Below are 18,076 nucleotides of genomic sequence, written 5' to 3' on the forward strand. Positions count from 1 at the left end.
CTTTTGTTGTCTGTCTGATTGACACTTTAGTAGCATTGTAGGAACGCAGGGTACTTGCCAAAGCAATTTCTAATTTATTTTTCTCTCCGTAGCTAACTTGTCACTGTTATTACACAGTTTATTGGTTTAGAATATAGAGCAGAATGGGTGAATGGGCACGAGTTGGCATAAAGAGTATGAGAGTCCAAAGGGTTCAGGAAAATGTGATGACATAGAGGGTACAACAGCCCACAAGGAGGGAGGAAGCGTGAGATGACATGAGAGGTGAGGGAAAGAGGTGCTAACTGCTTTTATAATAATTGGGACACATCCTAAAGGACTGGGGAGGGCCTGCTAATCAGCCTGCGCTTGCACTCGCTCAACTCTGCACCCGCACAGATCGACTTTGGGAGTCTAACAGCTTGACCCTCTGCCCCTCCACCTCACCTACTACTGTGTGAATATTTTGTGTGACCGTATGTTTTAAACTGAGGTGAGTCCGCAGAGTTGAATGCTTGTCAAATTAAGCCACGCTCCTCAGTTGCAAAAATACAGCCTTTTAATGTGTATATTCAAAATTAGTTCACAAATCTGCTCACTTTTCAGCACCCATTGGGAGAACACTTGCCCAAAAATAAAAATTAAGTTAAACTTTACCCTACACCTGAACAACCGTTTCCAACACTCTCAATTTTTTTTTTCCCAGTGAAAGCTCACATTATACAAATAGCTCCAACATTCAAACATTTTAACAATACAATATTATTTGTTCAGCTACTCAACAACATGTAGCTACCATTACATATGAGGACTGACCTTCAGACCTGTCTAATATGAAGTCATCTCCATCAAAATCATCCACTTGATAGTCATAAATTAAGCATCGACTTGTCCATGTGGAATCATTTCTATCAACAGCAACCTCTGCATGAATAGCAACTAGTCTTCTACCACAGGCAGGCCCTCGTTAAATAAATAACAGCACAATATCTCATCAGAAGGGCTTTTTCTGGGTTATAACATATAATATCAACAGGTCTGCCAGGATTGTACTAAGATGCTGAAAGATATCTATCCAGGGTAGAGTTAATATTTCAAGTGGGGTCCTCCAACAGATATTTATTGTTATGCATTTTCAATTCTTGTTTGGGTTGAATATTATCCCACATTCAACAAATATATTAAATTCATCATTTTGAACAATTCCAAGATGGGAAATAGTCCTTGCATCAATCAAAGCACCAGCTAAAACTCCAGCAAAAAGCGTAGCGGTTGGAATGTGACAGGAGAGACAAATCATATGGTATTTAGGGAAAGTAAACTGGTCGATAAATACTGCAGGGGAAGACATTTTTACCCTCTCTGACAGCAAAAGCAAGCAACAACAACTTGTCAGCAATTTTAAACAGTTTCTCTGTCTTATCTAGCTCATAACTCTGCAAGGGAGCCATTATTGCCAGGTACAATCAACTGCTTCAAAAAAATTAATTCATGCTAAATTCAACACACGCAGCAGGTTTCGATGCTGGGCATGTAAACATCTGTGGAGAGCTTATAATTGCTTGATTTATTCAGCTCCACTTGTATAGATACTTGCAATTCCTCAAAATAATTGTGTAACTAATTCCACAGACTACCTCAATATGTAAAAATAAACAAGAGGCGATGAGTTATAACAGAAAAGGCTTGCATGGTGCTCAAGTCCCCACCCAAGTAATCACAGCGAATGGAAATGTGGGTTTGAGCTTGGGTTCCCCAAAGACGAGTGCATTCTCTACATCAAGAATTGTAACTAAGTGCCAGGTGATAGGGTTTCTGATGGAAATGGTTATAAGACTGGAAAGTAAGATGCTTCCAAATGATATGCTATGTAGAAGCAATCAACCTGTCTGCTCTCTCTGACAAAGAATTGTAAAGGATAAATGTAACAGTTTGGAAAACAGTAAGCACAAGACCTAAAACAAAATTGTTACAAATAGGCATGGAGTGAACGACAGGGGTAGCAGAAACAAGGGAACACCACCATGACCTGCAAGTTCCCCAGCAAGCCACTCACCATTCTGATTTGAAAAAATGTCACCCTTCCTTTGTGTCATTCCTGCCAATACAGTAATGGACAGATGCATATGGAACAAGTAGATCGCACATTCCTTCATTGGGGTTCTTACATCACCTGATCAGTCTGGAAGTTATGTCCTTCAGAACTTGGCCACTTGTCCAGTCACCAAGCCATACCTGGTGCCGAACAGTGAACACGCCCATCACACTTGTTCAGCTACACTCAGAGCTTCTTCTGAGGGATGTTCAACATGGAAGAGAACTGATTCATCAGCTGAAGACTGAGTGGTGGTAAGTTGGTGGTAATGAGCAGTGAGTTTCCTTGTCAATGTTTGACCTGATGCCATGACATTTCATGGCCTCGAGAGTCAATGTTAAGGTTTCCCCCAGTTTTCTGACTGTACCTGGAACTCCACTGGGTCAGACCTGTTAGTCGGGTAGGAAATATCCAGGGCCAGCAATGAAGCATTTAAGTATGTCTATACCAGACTGTTGCTTTGCAAGCCTACAGGACCATAACAGATAGGAAGGGAATTATGCTATTTAGCCAATCAAGTCTACTCCACCATTTGATCATGGCTGACATATTTCTCAATCCCATTCTCATGCTTTAACTGTTGATCCCCTTACCAATCAATAACCTAATTCTCTCTGTGTTAAAGACATTCAATGGCTTGCCATCCATAGCCCTCTATGGCAATGCATTCCACAGATTCACCACTCTCTTGCTGAAGAAATTCCTTCTCATCTCAGTTTCAAAGAGTCACCCTTTCACTCTGAGGCTGTGCCCTAATGTCTCCTATTAGTGGAAATATTTTCTCCACACCAAGCCAATCTGAGTGTTTTGTAAGTTTCAATGCGAACCTCCCTCATCCTTCTAAACCACATTGAATACAGACCCAGAGTCCTCAACTGCCCCTCATATGAAAGCCCTTTTCCCCAGAATCATCCTTGTAAAGCTCCTCTAGACACCCTCCAAGGCCAGCATGTAGAAACAGAGCCCAAAACTGCTCACAATATTCCAAAAGCAGTCTGACCAGAGCCTTATACCACCCAGCAGTACATCCCTGCATTTGCCTTCCTAACTGCCAACTAAATTGGCATGTTAATCTTAAAAGAATCCTAAACTGGGTCTCCCAAGTCCCTTTGTGCTTCCAATTTCTGAAGCTTTTGTCCATTTAGAAAATACATCTCTTTTCTTTCTATCAAACTGCATAACCCATATCACATTGTATTCCATCTGCCATTTGTTTGCCCACTCTCCTACCCTAAGTCCTTCTACAGTCTGGCTGCTTCCTCAACATGACCTGCACCTCCACCTATCCTTGTAAATCTAAATATTTAGCGACAGTGCCCTCAGTTTCTTCTTCCAGATCATTAATGTATAATGTGAATAGTTGTGGTTCTGACTGGGACCAGAGTAGAACTCCATTAGTCACCTCCTATCTTCCGGAAAAAGACTGCTTTATCCCTTCTCTCTGCCTTCTGCCAGTCAGCCAATCATCTATCCATGTCAGTATCCTGCTCCTATCATCACGGGCCCTTACCTTATTTTGCAGCTTCCTGTATGGCACCTTGATGAATGCCTTCTGGAAATCCAAATAGATCCCGTCCACACGCTCTCTTTGTGTAACCTGCTCATTACCTTCTCAAAGAATTCTATCAGATTTGACACACATATGACTTTCTCTTGATAAAGCTGCGCTGACTCAGCCCTTTTTACCATGCAAACCCAAGTACTCTGCAATTTCATCCTTAATAATGGACTCTTCAATCTTACCAACAACCAAGATCAAGCTAACCAGCCGGTGAGGAGATGAGGAGAAACTACTTTTCTCAGAGGGTTGTGAATTCTGTGGAACTCATTGCCGCAGAGCACAGTGGAGGCAGAATCAATCAACAGATTCAAAAAAGAAATAGATCTGTTTCTGATGAAAATTGGGGCAAAGGGTATAGGCAGCAGGAAGGAAAGCATGAGACAGGATAAGATCAGCCATGATCATGTTACATAGCAAAGCAGGCTCGAAGAGCTGGATTGCCAAGTCCCACTCCTATTTCCTATGTTCCTTTAATTTCCTGTCTTCTACTCTCCCCACTTCTTAAACAGGGGTGTTATATTTGCCATTTGAGTTCACTGGGACACTCCCGGATTCCAGTGATTACCAGCAATTCCTCTTTGGTCTTCTCAGCTATCTTCTTCAGAACTCTGGGGTGGGTCCACCTAAAATGGGTGATATATCCACCTTCAAACCCTTCAGCCTTCCCAACAGCTTCTCCTTACTGATGGCCACTAAACTCACCTCTGCCCCCGAACTCTCTTGAAGCTCTGGTATGCTGATGGCGTCTTCCACTGTGAAAACAGACGCAAAGTATCTATTCAGTTCCTCCAATGTTTCTTTGTCCCCCATTACTACTTCTCCAGCCTCATTGCCCAGTTGTCCAATTTCCATTCTTGCCTCTCTCTTACCCATTATACATCAAACAAACTTTTGCAATCTTTTATTGTTAGCCAGCTTACTCCTATATTTCACCTTCTCCGTCTTATTGTTTCTTTAGTTGTCTATTGCTGGGTTTTAAAGATTTTCCAAACATCTAGCCTCCCAGTGGTCTTCATCACATTGTATGTTTTTTCTTTTGCAGTTATGCTGCCCCTGATTTCTCTTGTCAGCCACAGCTATCTCATCCTCCCTTCAGTACATTTCTTCTTCCTTGGATGAATTTCTGCTGTACTGGCCAAACTACCCCCAGAAACTCCGGTGCTCCACCACCATCACTGCCAGGTTCCCCTTCCAATCAGCTCTGGCCAGCTCCTCTCTCATGTCTTTGTAGTTACCTTTACTCAGTTGTAATGCCATTACATAGAACATAGCACAGTACAGGCCCTTCGGCCCACGATGCTGTGCCGACCTACTACCCTACACAGATCAATTTACTCTGCATACCCTAAATTTTACTATCCTACAAAATTACATCTGATTCCAGCTTCTGCAGGATGAATTTGATCGAAAGCTCCCTAATCAAATCTGCTTCATTACATATTACTAAATCTAAAATTGCCTGTTCCCTAGTGGGCTTTACCACAAGCTGTTCCAAAAAAAACTCATAGACGTTCCATAAATTCCTTTTCATGAGATCTGCTACCAACCTCATTTTCCCATATTGAAATCCTGCATGATTATTGTAATTGTACCTTTCTTACATGCCTTTTCTATCTCCTGATTTATTTTCTTTCTTTTCTTTTGGAAGTTTTAGTGAAACATTTACACAGTCCTTCATGAAATCACTTTAGATGATGCCAATTTTATGAGCAACATTCATTGCACCATAGTCTGGGGCCAGTCAAACATAAACTTTATTTTCATCTCAGGCCTGGTAACAGCATTGACTTTCGCTACATCAACATGATATAATTTCTTGACAGCCTGTTCGATCTGGTGCTTGTTGGCCTTCACATCACAATGAAAACCCAAGTATTGTTGTCCTCAGTTTTCTTCACAGCAGACTCAGTGATCAGAGGGAACTTAATGACAGCTCAATAGTCCAATTCTGAGAGTGCTCTTTCTGGGATTCTTGGGTTGCCTTCTCAGTCTGTGTGTCTTTGGTCTTCTGAAGGTAGGTGTTGTCCTAACTTTCTTCTGCCTGTCACTATGAGTGCCCTTCAGAATGGTCTTCTTTGCTTTCAGGCCTTGGATTTCCCCACATCCCGGCTATTCACATCAGGGTCCTTTCCCTTTCGTGATTCTTCAACTCTACCTACACAGATTCTCTGTCTTCTATGCCTCTTGCTATTAATTTAGTTTCATTTTTTACTAACAAATCAACCCCACCCCACTCTACCCACCATTTCGAAAGGACATGTATCCTTGGGTATTTAGTTCCCAGCTCTGATCCCCTTTTACTCACATCTCTGTGATACCCACGATATCATCCTTGCCAATTTCAATCTGCGCTACACGCTCACTTACCTTATTTCATATACTGCATGCATTTCAGTACATCACCCTTAGTCATGCATTGATTGGCTCCCTTCTCATAGTTATCCACATATCTGCTGTGCCTGAAGTTAGATTCTTGACCCTTTTATACTCTTTGTCCTATTACATGTTCTGGAAACTCTCAGCTGAGCCCTCGCCCCCTTTAATATGTTCTACAATTTTCCATGCAATGGAACCCAGCCCCTCTACTATTTAGTTTCAAGCCCCATAGGACAGCTCTCCTGATTTTGTACAAGTAAGGCTTATACAACTGACGGTGAGGTCTTGGGTAGTGTTGTAGAACAAAGGGACCTGGGGTATGGGTACATAATTCTTTGAAGTTTGCATTGCATGTAGGTTAAAAAGGCATTCGGCACGCTTGCTTTCATTTCTCAGTCCTTTGCTTATAAGAGTTGGAAAGTCATATTGTGGTTGTACAAGACTTTGAATACTGTGTCCAGTCTGATCAGTTACAGAAAGGATATAGTTAAGCTCGGCCAGGATCAGAAGAGATTTGCCAGGATGTTGCCAGGTATGGAAGGTTTGAGTTATAAAGAAAGGCTGAATAGGCTAGAACTTTTTTCACTTGAGGGTAGGTGGTTAGGAGGCAACCTGATAAAGTTAATGGTAGTTGTCTTTTCCCAAGGATAGCGGAATTCAATACTAGGGACACATGTTTAAGGTGAGAGGAAAGAGATTTAAAAAAGACACGACAGGCAATATTTTTTACACAGAGGGTGGTTCGTGTGTGGAATGAGCTTTCTGAGGAAGTGGGGATGCAGGTGCAATCACAACGTTTAAAAGACATTTGGATACGTACATGAATAGGAAAGTTTGGAGGGACATGGGCTAGGAGCAGGGAAGGTGGGACTAGTTTAGTTTGGGATGATGTTCGACATGGACTGGTTGGACCGAAGGATCTGTTTCTGTACTGTGTGACTCTGAGTCACCAGAAGGCAGTGAGAAGGATTGAACAGGATGCTGCTTGCGCCTTCATTGTCTCCAGTGTCTCAGATGGTTTTTGGTTGTTCAGCTGTCTTATTTCCCACATAGCTTTGTCTGACAATTTTCAATAAAATTGACTGGTCTTTTGGGCCATTTCAGAGGACAAATAGGAGTGTAACCTAAGATTTTAATTCAAGACCAGCCCAAAGATCGTGACGCACGGATTCTTTATTCCACTGGCACCAGGTCATTAAACATGAACGGAAATTAAGGTTAAACAAGGAACACATTGTATGTACACAAAACTAAGTCTGTCATTTACATTTGGTTGAGGAAATGGCTTGTTATCTGATCCTTCTGCCAATGAGGTGGGCTACCTGCCAAGACACCCATTTCTCCAGACAGTGGCCATTCAGCTGTTTGAGCTGCCCTGTACCCTGCCCTCCCTCACCAGCACCATCTGCTGCTGAACGTGCCAGCGCAACTGTTTGAGCTGCCCTGATTTGTGTGCTCCCTCACCAACGTGATGTGTAAGTTCTGTTCCACATTTCCCTGCTTGGGACTTGTTATTCAGGCAACATCATTCAGCACAATATTTACATGGAATCAACCTTGTGGCTTACATCTTTTTTCCCCCAGAACACCCCTTCCTCCCCTGCTCAGGGCTCTCCTTTATTGTCACCAAATGCTCCTTGAGATCTTGGCACAACTGCTCATGCTGTGCAGCTGGGTGGGTGCCCTCCCTCACCAGTGCCACCTGCTGCTAGCATTTCCATTACAAAGGTCAGTTATACTTCTGAAGTCACATATACACCACATCAATTTTTGTTCTCGAAAGTCACGTTGGTGAAGCAATTTGGTTTTCACACAAAATAACTGACAGCTTCATGAGCACCATTACTGATATTTCCTTCATAAACTCCAGATTTACTTGAAGCACTGAACTTAAATTCCCTAAATGCCAATGTGGAATTTAAAGTGACAACTTCAGATTGTTACGTGCAAGCCTCTGGATTCTGGGTCTAATAACATAACCACAATGTTACATGTCAGTGATCTTTGCCTCAGTCCTAAATAGGTGACATCATGTCTTGAAACTACAGCAAACAGCCTTGAGGGATCTATTGTGGGTCAACACCGAACTAGGGAGATGAAAAATCAGCTCATTCCTCTCCTCAACATTAAACGATCCCTGCCAGAAGTCAGTCCATGTGCAGGCATCTTACAGGAGGGCAGTTTTGAATTTTACCGTGATTCCTTCAGTTGTTGAATATTTAGCCAATCTTTGGCACGATCTTCTTTGGCCCAGACAGACAGACTTGAGGTGGGGTGGGAAGACATTGTCTGGGAAGACTGTCAAGTTGTAACCTTTGGCTGACCTGGAAGCATGTGTCACATCACACAGATTGACACACAGTGTCAAGATTTTCCCAGCAGACGGGCTCCACTTCCCGCCCACAGAAAAGTGAAAAATAGTATCATTTCCAAACGACACACTCACCTTGGGCACTTCAAAATGGAGCTCCAGTATGACCAATATGTTACTTTCACATACTGCCGAATATATTGATGTTTTTCCCCGCTGGAATGAGACCGAAGTGCAACAGGAAGCCAGGAAGCCAGGAGGCAGTTGGCAGGTGGCAGATGAAGGTGCTCAGAGGGTTTGCAGCCTTTGTCAAACACCCCCGTTCCCCCTGAGAAAGCCCCCATGCAGGAGTGGGCTGCAGCTATGACCTGTCTTTGTGTGCAGGCCTTCACATTCACAGCAGTGACCTATGACCACTGCTCAAGCAAACAAACCTGACACCTCATCAGGGCAGAGCTTCAAGGAGGAAGTACCCTCACTGTCAGCATCCTTCCTTGGCAGTGTCACACCCTGCCAGAGAGACCACTGCTAATTCTTCACTGGGAACAGAACTGGCTGCCCCCGAGACAGTCTGACCAGAAGGTAAACTGTCGACATGAGTTCTCTGAAAAGCCCCCTATTTAAACAAGATGCTCAGATTTTGGTCATTCCCAGGCTGTTCACTGAATGGACAACTCTATCGCGAGTGACAAATTCCGGAAAAGAGGGAAGCCATTGATAGAAAGATTTTGCAAACACTTTTTCTTTTAGTCTCAAGTTTTAGAATCCCTAATCACAGGAGTAGTTTCCCTTGGATTACTACGTAGTGGGTTATGAAGCACGGTTAAATATAAAGCAGAGTTCCTTGTGTAGATAACTACTTCAGACAGTCCAAGACAGTAAATGTGATGGATCTGTTCTCATACTGCCATGTTCAAGTGCTTATATACCATCTCACATCACACTCAAATCTGGACATGGACTGTCTAATTAAGAGCCACAGCAGATTTTACATCTTACACGAAGTAATAAAGTTATGATATGAGTATTTATAAAATAACCTTGACAGGGAATAGGCTGCATTCAGTCCAAGATGTCAGCCTTGTAACTCTTGCTTTTTGAAGCCTTATATTACAAGCCGACTACCTCAATATTGAGAAGTACAAGAATACAGTCAACCTCAACAGCAACAGAACATCTGCCCACAAAAAGACTCTGATTTAATAACCTTGAAATATAATATTTTTGCTGTAATATTGCCATTAAATATATGTTCCATTTTGAAGACCTGGCTGAGATGAAAGACTTTCAACAACTAATGATTATAAAAAGCCCTTTTGCACATGGAATGATTAATGACTTGCCATGAATGCAGAGTGAGTTCTAACAGCCAGTTTCTCCTCATGGCGACACATTGGAAGTGGCTGTCATGTGTGTGCTCCTGGGGTGATGACCTGGGTTTTACAGAGTCTCTTTCAGAGGGCAGACATGGGCGAGGTGTTGCTGAGGATATCAGACAGGAAGGCCAACTTTCAGCGACCCATACCATGTTACTCCATCTTTTTCCACATGATGCTCAAAGGCGCGGCACCCCAAAAACACTTCAGAGCAGGATCGTCCTCAAATCAGAATGTTTTAAGACAGCCCTAGACCAATTGAGAATTGAAGGCAAGTTATTTTAATTTTGTTGCAAGTAAGATCTTCAGGACTAGGTTCCTTCTTTCACAGCAAGGGTGGAGTGATTGCAATGAAGTTAGCCAGGTGGCCTCACAGAATATGAATTCCCTGATTGAAACTGTTAATCTGGTCCAATCAGGGAGTTCTGGCTGACAGACAAGAACAGGAGTGTCAGAGGTTCTGCTTACTCCAGGAAACAGCTCTGAGCTAGGTGGGTCAGTGTCATGTACTTTGCACATGTAAATATGGGGTGACTTGGTAACAGATACATGGAGTTGTTTCAGTGGGAAAGACTGATTTTGAGAGTGCCACATTCGGGGGCACTATAACCATGTAACATTCTGAACATGAATACTGGAAAGAGTGAAATCAGCTCTTTACATCTTGAATTGTGAGACAATAGCGCCGTAAAACTATTGGAAAAATAGACAAATTTATGTTGAGAGTTTGATTATTTGTTTGTTGCATAAGGGAAGTTTTTCTTAAAAATACCATTATGATTAAATTTTAGCACCTTGTGGTAGCTTCCACAAAAATAAATATACTCACCTGAGTAGATGAAAATATTACTCGCTGAATGTTTCGAAGTCAAATCCATCTCAATTCAATGAGATATTTGCTCAGGCTATAGTTAAGCTTGACTTTTCCTTTACCATCAGCATGGGACTGACAGCAATGACATTTAGAGCTTTGTTGCTTCCCTCCTATTACCCACTTGTGTACAAACTACTTCACATATTCCAAAGGTCAAGAGTTAAACTCTGCAGATTTGATATCTGCCACTGTCATGATCAATCAACACTTGTTACCAGTAAATACTCCAGCAATCTGCAAAACCTTTACAAGGTGACCATGTTATAATGTAAATCATATCTTTTTTGAACTGCGGCATAATTTCTTTTGCTTTCTGGGCATTTGCGGTTCACTCAGGTGCAAACACGTAACTTTTAATTTGCTGGAGTTCTGAAACAAAGACAGAAATTGCTGGAGAAACTCAGCAGGTCCGGCAGAATCAGTGGGAAGAAAAGTTAAAGCAGAGCAGAGTTAACATTTCGAGACCATTGACTCTTCACCAGAACTATTTTAATTTGCTCAGTGAATGAATTGACAACCAGTCAAACCAAATTAAGCAAGAGCTGCTCAGAAAGCAAATTTAAACACGACTGCTGTAGGACTAACTGACTTTTATAAACCATGTATAATTACATTAATGTAATATCAAACGTTCAGTGAAAAAGAAAATGCTAGAAATTTAAACATTGACCACAAATTAGAGCTGTTTCTCTCTCCATAGGTATGACCTTGACTACGTGTTTTTAGCATTCTCTGTTCTCATCTCAAAGCTCAAATGTAACTGAGCCTGTAGGCACCAGCAGGCTGAGCCTGTAGGAATGAACATATTGTCATATAACAACTGATTAATGTAGACATCTCCCACATTATGTATCAGTCACCTGTGATCACTCTCTAATATCAGAACATTAAAGACTGGCAAATAGTTCGGGAATTCATAAGGCAAGAGTTTTTCCATAGGCCCACACTAACTGGGCACCAAACCAGAGGAACTGTTACCCAAGATGCAGACTTATCTATGTATCCATTGTCCTACAAACGATGGTGAGCAGCCTGTGGAAGCTACCAGCCCAATGACAGAGCTGGAAATTCTAGAGCCTTAGCAAATCCCTCAGGGAACACTCTAGGTAGAAAAACATCGGAATTAAAAATTCCATGGGGTAGTGGAGCAGAGGGGAGACTCCTCCAGAAATAAATTACACTGCAAGTGGGGTCTTTTGGGGGATGAAGATTTTAGCCCTACTGATTTCCAGCCTTTCACAGAGGGGAACTATCTCCATGGAGCTCTCAACCCTCAGGTCTGACAGGGAATCAGTCCGCTAATGCCAGCGTACACAAAACATCACCAGCTCTTTGGGAGTTGCATTATTAAATTGGCTACCTTCCTTCGATCACACACATGCGCACTCTATCTCTCTCTCTTGCTCTCTTTCCCTCCTCCCTCCAACCTGGTAAAATGTTAGTTGAAAAGCCCCACTTAAGTTATAGACCCATTCCCTAATTAAGCTGCACACAGCCGGTTCCGATATAATGCAAATAGTTTGGTTCTTGTGCGATCTCGCGTTATAAGAATATCACACAATAGCCACACCATTTAAACGAATGGGGCTGGAATCGCATTATAGCCAATACAGCGAAGGGCAGTTCATGTTCTGCAAACAGCAGTCTAAATCCTTCAATCACGTTCAACACAATTCAAGCTGAAGAAATAGATAACCAAGTGCGAAGCTGGATGAACACAGCAGGCCAAGCAGCACCTCAGGAGCACAAAAGCTGACATTTCGGGCCTAGACCCTTCATCATATTTTGTGCTCCTGAGATGCTGCTTGGCCTGCTGTGTTCATCCAGCATCACACTTTGTTATCTTGGATTCTCCAGCATCTGCAGTTCCCATTATTTCTCACGCTGAAGAAAGACGTGTTAGGTCAGAACTAACTGCATTGGGTACCTGCATCCTGAAATGTGGCAAGCAATTTAATCCTTACCTTGGCCTAGTTATCTCACCCAGTTTGATTTGAATAATGCCTTTGGTCTTGTGCAAAACAACAGATCAACGAGGTAATCATCAAATAGGAAAAAATACGTAAATTTTGTGCAAAACCCGTGAAGAAGTGTTTTATTTTGACAGCTCACTTAAATATTTATTTCCAGTTTTTATAGAATGGTTTGTAAAAGAGGGCAACACCAAAGGGTGAATGTCTTCTGGTTGATTGGAGTCTGCTCCTCGCTCTTATCAAGCTTAGAATGTAATTCAAATTCCTGTTAGAGCTTAGAACCCGCTTTGAGATGCCATAACTGAACCGTGTGCATGAACGGCAATAGAAAGAATGCACATTCAAGCAGAAATATTTACACATATGTGGCACCTTTTATGACTTTCAATTAATTGGATTCACTGCTGCATTGTGAACACCTAATTGTAATTAAACAGCAGCTCACGTAGAACTCACAGAGTTGAACTTTGTATTATATACCCAAGTGGCTCACACGGTCTCAGAGGCTGACCCACACACAAACCTGGACACTAGCACACACAAACTCTCCACTCAACTCACACAGGCACAGCACTGACCCACACAGAGACATCGACACTGAGCTATGCAGACATATTGATACTGACCCACACAGAGACCAGGACACTGATGCACAGAGATATTAACATCTACCCACACACGCACCAAGACACTAGTCCACATAAGCTCTTGTACACTATCCTAAGAAAAGAACTAGACTAATTCACGTGTTTGAATATAAGCTGTTCATTTATATATTGGCCAAATAGTTGAATTATGACACCCAAATACCCAGGTACACAGTGTAAAAGTCAGTATTCTTTTATTTTTCTGCATTTCTGTTTGTGGACTGAGGGGAAAGGTCTAATTTAAAAACCAAACAGTGGGGAAAGATTTAAAAGAAAATTCCCAACAAATGCTGTTTATACTGCTGTTTGTTCAAGCAGTGAGAGAGACGACTCTGGGCGAGTGAGAGCCAGGGGGTGTATCCAGCATGGGTTTTGGCCAGCAATAAGTAGCTGATCAGTTTGTGGAATGCTGACTGGTTGTCAGTGACAAAGGCCTTCTGGCTGCTAACAAGTATTGTGATTGGCTGCCAGAGAGCTGAACACATTGTCAGTATGAATATATGGTCAGGAGCCAGCAGGACTTGGAAAAGGAAGGTGCTGTCCTGTTCTCAAAAGTAAAAAAAAACCTCAAGCCTGACAAAAACCGGATTCTACCCACCACCCCCCCACCCCCGCCATCAGTTGTAGTAAGTAACGGCTCTTAACCAATAAATCAGAGACTTTAGAGATGTGAATCAGTCACTCCTGCAAGCAAGTGAAAGTACCTGAAGAAGGAAGATCAAGGAGCAGCAGGTTCTGACAAACCAGAAGGATCATTTCAATGAACTGTGGCATGGTAGCTCAGCGGTTAGCACTGCTGCCTCACAGCACCAGAGACCTGGGTCTGATTACAGCTTTGGGCAACTGCCTGTGTGGAGTTTGCACGTTCTCCCCATGTCTGTGTGGGTTTTCTCTGGTTTCCTCCCAATGTCCAAAGACGTACAGGTTAGATGGCTGACCATGTTAAATTGCCCACAGTGTCCCGGGATGTGCAGTCTAGGTGGATTAGCCATGAAAAATGCATGGTTACAGGGAGAGGGTAGGGAAGGTAAGGCTGTGGGTGTGGGTGGCACGCTCTTCAGAGGCTCTGTGAGGAACTGACAGGCCAAATAGCCTGCTTCCACACTGCAGGGATTTTATGGAACTCTGAGTCAGGGACCATTGAAATTCCCAGCTTGCCCTCTGCCCATAACATCCATTCCTCCTGTATCAACAAGTATGTGTGTGTAGCGGTGGTTTTTAAGGGAATTAAAGTTGTAACTAGTAGCTGTATATTCGTCAATGATTCATAATTATTTTTCTGTAGCTAGAATCAAATTATTCATAATAAATAGTGATCATTGTTTTACAGAAATCAAATCCATGCTTTCTGTCGACACTGGTCTGAGAGACAGGAAAATTGAGGAATTTTACATGCTTTACTTCTATGGTGACTCCAGAAATAGCTGGGTTTGATTTTCAACTCACTACCCCCATGAGGAATAACAACAGATATTGTTTTGAGACATTTAATGTGAAGAAAGTGTAGTTTGTCTTGTTGCTCTAGTTAACATTTCACCTGATCAGGGCCAATAATAAAAAGCAAGGGTCAGTTTCTGTGCATCCCTATTGATTACAGGCAGAACCTGTCTATTTAGTTAATTCAAGGGAATGAGAAGATAGATGAGTCCTTGAATAAGCACTAAATTGTTTTTCAAGGACCTGCAATAAAATTTGTGGTTGCTTAAAGTCCATCTACGTTTTTTTTTATTCTCCTGTAGGTAGCTACTCAAACAGTATTAAATGATGCTTGGAATGAAAGTGCCTTCTGAACAAAATCTGCATAAGTCCCCAGCAACCCATCTCCACACCCTTGAAATTACCCCAACACTGCCGACAGACCCATTCCTGGTGTTACATTCCTCAATACATGTTCATCTTAACGGTTGCACACAGTGTATTCAGAGGGAAATACTCCACAACCACTCCATGTACTAACTGCTTGAACATTTGTTCTATTAATGGAAATATTTTGCCAAAGTCTTGGAAATGAGCTTCATTTACCACATTCATGAATTTTCACTTTCACTGAGAAAAACATTAAATGCTCCATACCTGCACTAAGATAAAGTAATTTGGACAAGGGAACAACTTTTTCACAAAAACGCTTTTCAATGTAATGAATTGAGCCTCCCACTGCTTTAATTTGAGCTTACCTTGGTTGTAAATGTTTGCAGCTTTCCAGAAAGTGTTTAATTTAAAGTGCATAAAGTAAAATATAATATTTGATTTGTGGGGCTGTAATTTGTTTATTATTGCTTGCACATTGCTTGGACAGCAAAAGAAGATGACATTAACATAGTAAGGAAATATCAAGGTAAATGTGACCCTCAGAGTGTTGGGCGAATCAGAAGTAACTCCATGTTTTAGTTGCATCATCACATGTAGGATATGGCTTGAAGAGAAGGCAGTGGATTTCACAAGTAAGATTGGCTATTTGGGCTATCTAGCTGATTCTTCCATTGAAATTTAGGATATCAGTATACCAGCAAAATGGTTTATCCATGATATATTGTTCATAAGACAATACTACATAAACTTATTAATTGCATAATGAGCTGTTGGCCTTTTTATATTTTCTAAACATCTTCATCTTATTTTATGATCTGATTTAATTTTGAAACATGCCCTGGATCAACCCTTTCTATTCCACCTAGCATCTTGTGCATTAAATGAATTTATCTTTTAGAGCTAAAATGCTCTGAAAAATCCACATATTAGATCTCATAACTTCAAGAGCCTCATCCCCTTGCCCACAAGTCCATATGACATCAGCATGTGGACAGTACTTAGGCACTCCTGAGTACTCACCCTTTCAGATTCCTATACAACATATGGCACAAAGGTTCCTTAGGCAGCACCTCCTAATCCTTCAACCTCGAGCTGCATGAGAAGACCATCACCTGCAAATCACACACCATTGGAACTTAGACATCGCTGTTCCTTCATCGATGCTTGGTCATCATCCCAGAACAATCTGTATAACAGAACTGTGGAAATACCTTTACCACACAAACTGCGGTGGTTTAAGAAAAGATGGTGACCTTGAAGTTGGAGAACCAGCAGGAAGTCCATCAGCACCAAAGGAGCTATGTTATGGTTGTACATAAGGTGCTGACTAATCCTACTAATACCACGGGGAGCCCTGCAGTCAAAAAGGAACATTCACAAATCACCATTTGATTAACGGCGTTCATTGACATTTTAATTAACAAAATACCTGCGACTGGATAGTAATTCCATCCCAATCCAACTATCCTGAGAGTGGTTTAATGGTTGGGATGGTTTCTGCAAAATGGAACTCCAGCTGCCAGGGTGAAATTAAACCCCTTCCTCCATATTGGGCACAAAACCATGATCTATGTCAGTTGCCAGTTACTTGATCAGTGCTAGTGAACTTATCTATAGTCACCTGGTATATCAATCAGCTAAAAATAAACTTCAGAGAGAATGACACATTAACACTTGTCGGCATGGCTTGGTATTTATGACAATTAACTGAAATAAAAGATCGAACAGTCATCAGCGATTATTCATCTAACTGGACAGTTTGGATCTCTTCCTAATAACTTGGGATTACTAATTTCCTCTCTAAGAAGACAGACAATCCAGAATACATGCAGGCTTTTCAAAAGACAGCGTCAGCATGGCTCAGGGAGGAGTTATGGTCTCTACAAACCTGCAAATCATTCACAATAGCACTGATACACCCCATCATTGGTGTAGATATTCTGGATGTAATTTTGTTTTGCCACAAAGTAATCAGAGGCATCAGATCCATCAAGTCCAGTTCCCTCAGCCTGACTTTTGATCGAAGAATAGTTACCTGGTTTCACATGAAAGGGCATTGTCTCTATAAAAACTGTGTGGAAGGAGCATCCAGGAGGGAAGTCCGACCGATACCTGGCATTTAAAGAACCTGACGGCTTTAATCTGCATAATAAGACATCACCATGTTTCCTTTTATAACACTGATAGGCAAAGCATGCATACCACGAACTGTTTCCTTTTAATCTGCTGCACACCGACTGAGGCCTTATGCAGAGTCCTCAGCCAATGCGCCAGTTTTTTTTTCTCAACGATACCAACCAAAGTGAAGTAAACATACTCAGCCCACGCTTCTAGTATGTTGCCATACTCAGAATCAAAGGTTGGACAACTAGATATGTAAATCATTGGCCTATCTCTTTTCAATGCTTCCCTGTGACTATAATAATCAATAAATTTACATTAACACGTGTGTTCCAAATCTCCAATCGCTTGTATTTTGAAGCATTGTGTGGTAATGTAATGAAGGAGCAAAACTGAATGAGAGAGGTTTCAAGGAAATTTTCTGCCCTTATAGAGGGATCTGTAAAAATCCTGATCATCGAGGGCAAACAGTGAGTGGTTGAATGGCCTCCTTCAGTATTTTTGAGTGGAAGTCAAAGAGCTGCCCTCTCAGCTTATCAGGTCATGATGTCAGTCATAGAAATGACTCAATTTTCCTGGCCTTTTCACTTACGTTCCGCATTTGTCAGATAAATCATACAATGTGGAATATTAACACTATGCTATTCTTTTCCATTGAACGTAAAGACAAGATGTAGTCTGTACAGAGTGCAGTATTGTTTTCCTGTTTGTCTGTGTATGTTATATAAGGGTAACAGTTTGTGATAACCCCTACAAAACTCAGGGGAATCACTAATCAATCCCCTTGAAGAGTTCATTGGCTGTAAGTTCCCTAACTGGCAATGGCCTACTTAGCTAGAACTCATCACATGAGCCCTTTATAAAGCATAACAGAGGGCCTTCTTGTGTTACAGTTGTTGCGTCCCTGCCCCTGAAACAAAGAGGCCTGGGTTCAAGTCCCAACTGCTCTAGAGG

The 18,076-nt window shown here is 41.8% G+C and overlaps 1 protein-coding gene across 3 annotated transcripts in view; it reads right to left on the reverse strand.

The window, feature by feature from the left end:
* The window catches only part of LOC125464333 (transmembrane protein 132C-like), a 932,328-nt gene that overhangs the window by 316,379 nt on the left and 597,873 nt on the right, over positions 1-18,076 (reverse strand). The gene's annotated exons all lie outside the window — the stretch shown is intronic.

The sequence above is a fragment of the Stegostoma tigrinum genome, chromosome 26 (genome assembly GCF_030684315.1).
Source record: "Stegostoma tigrinum isolate sSteTig4 chromosome 26, sSteTig4.hap1, whole genome shotgun sequence".
Classification (NCBI taxonomy): domain Eukaryota; kingdom Metazoa; phylum Chordata; class Chondrichthyes; order Orectolobiformes; family Stegostomatidae; genus Stegostoma; species Stegostoma tigrinum.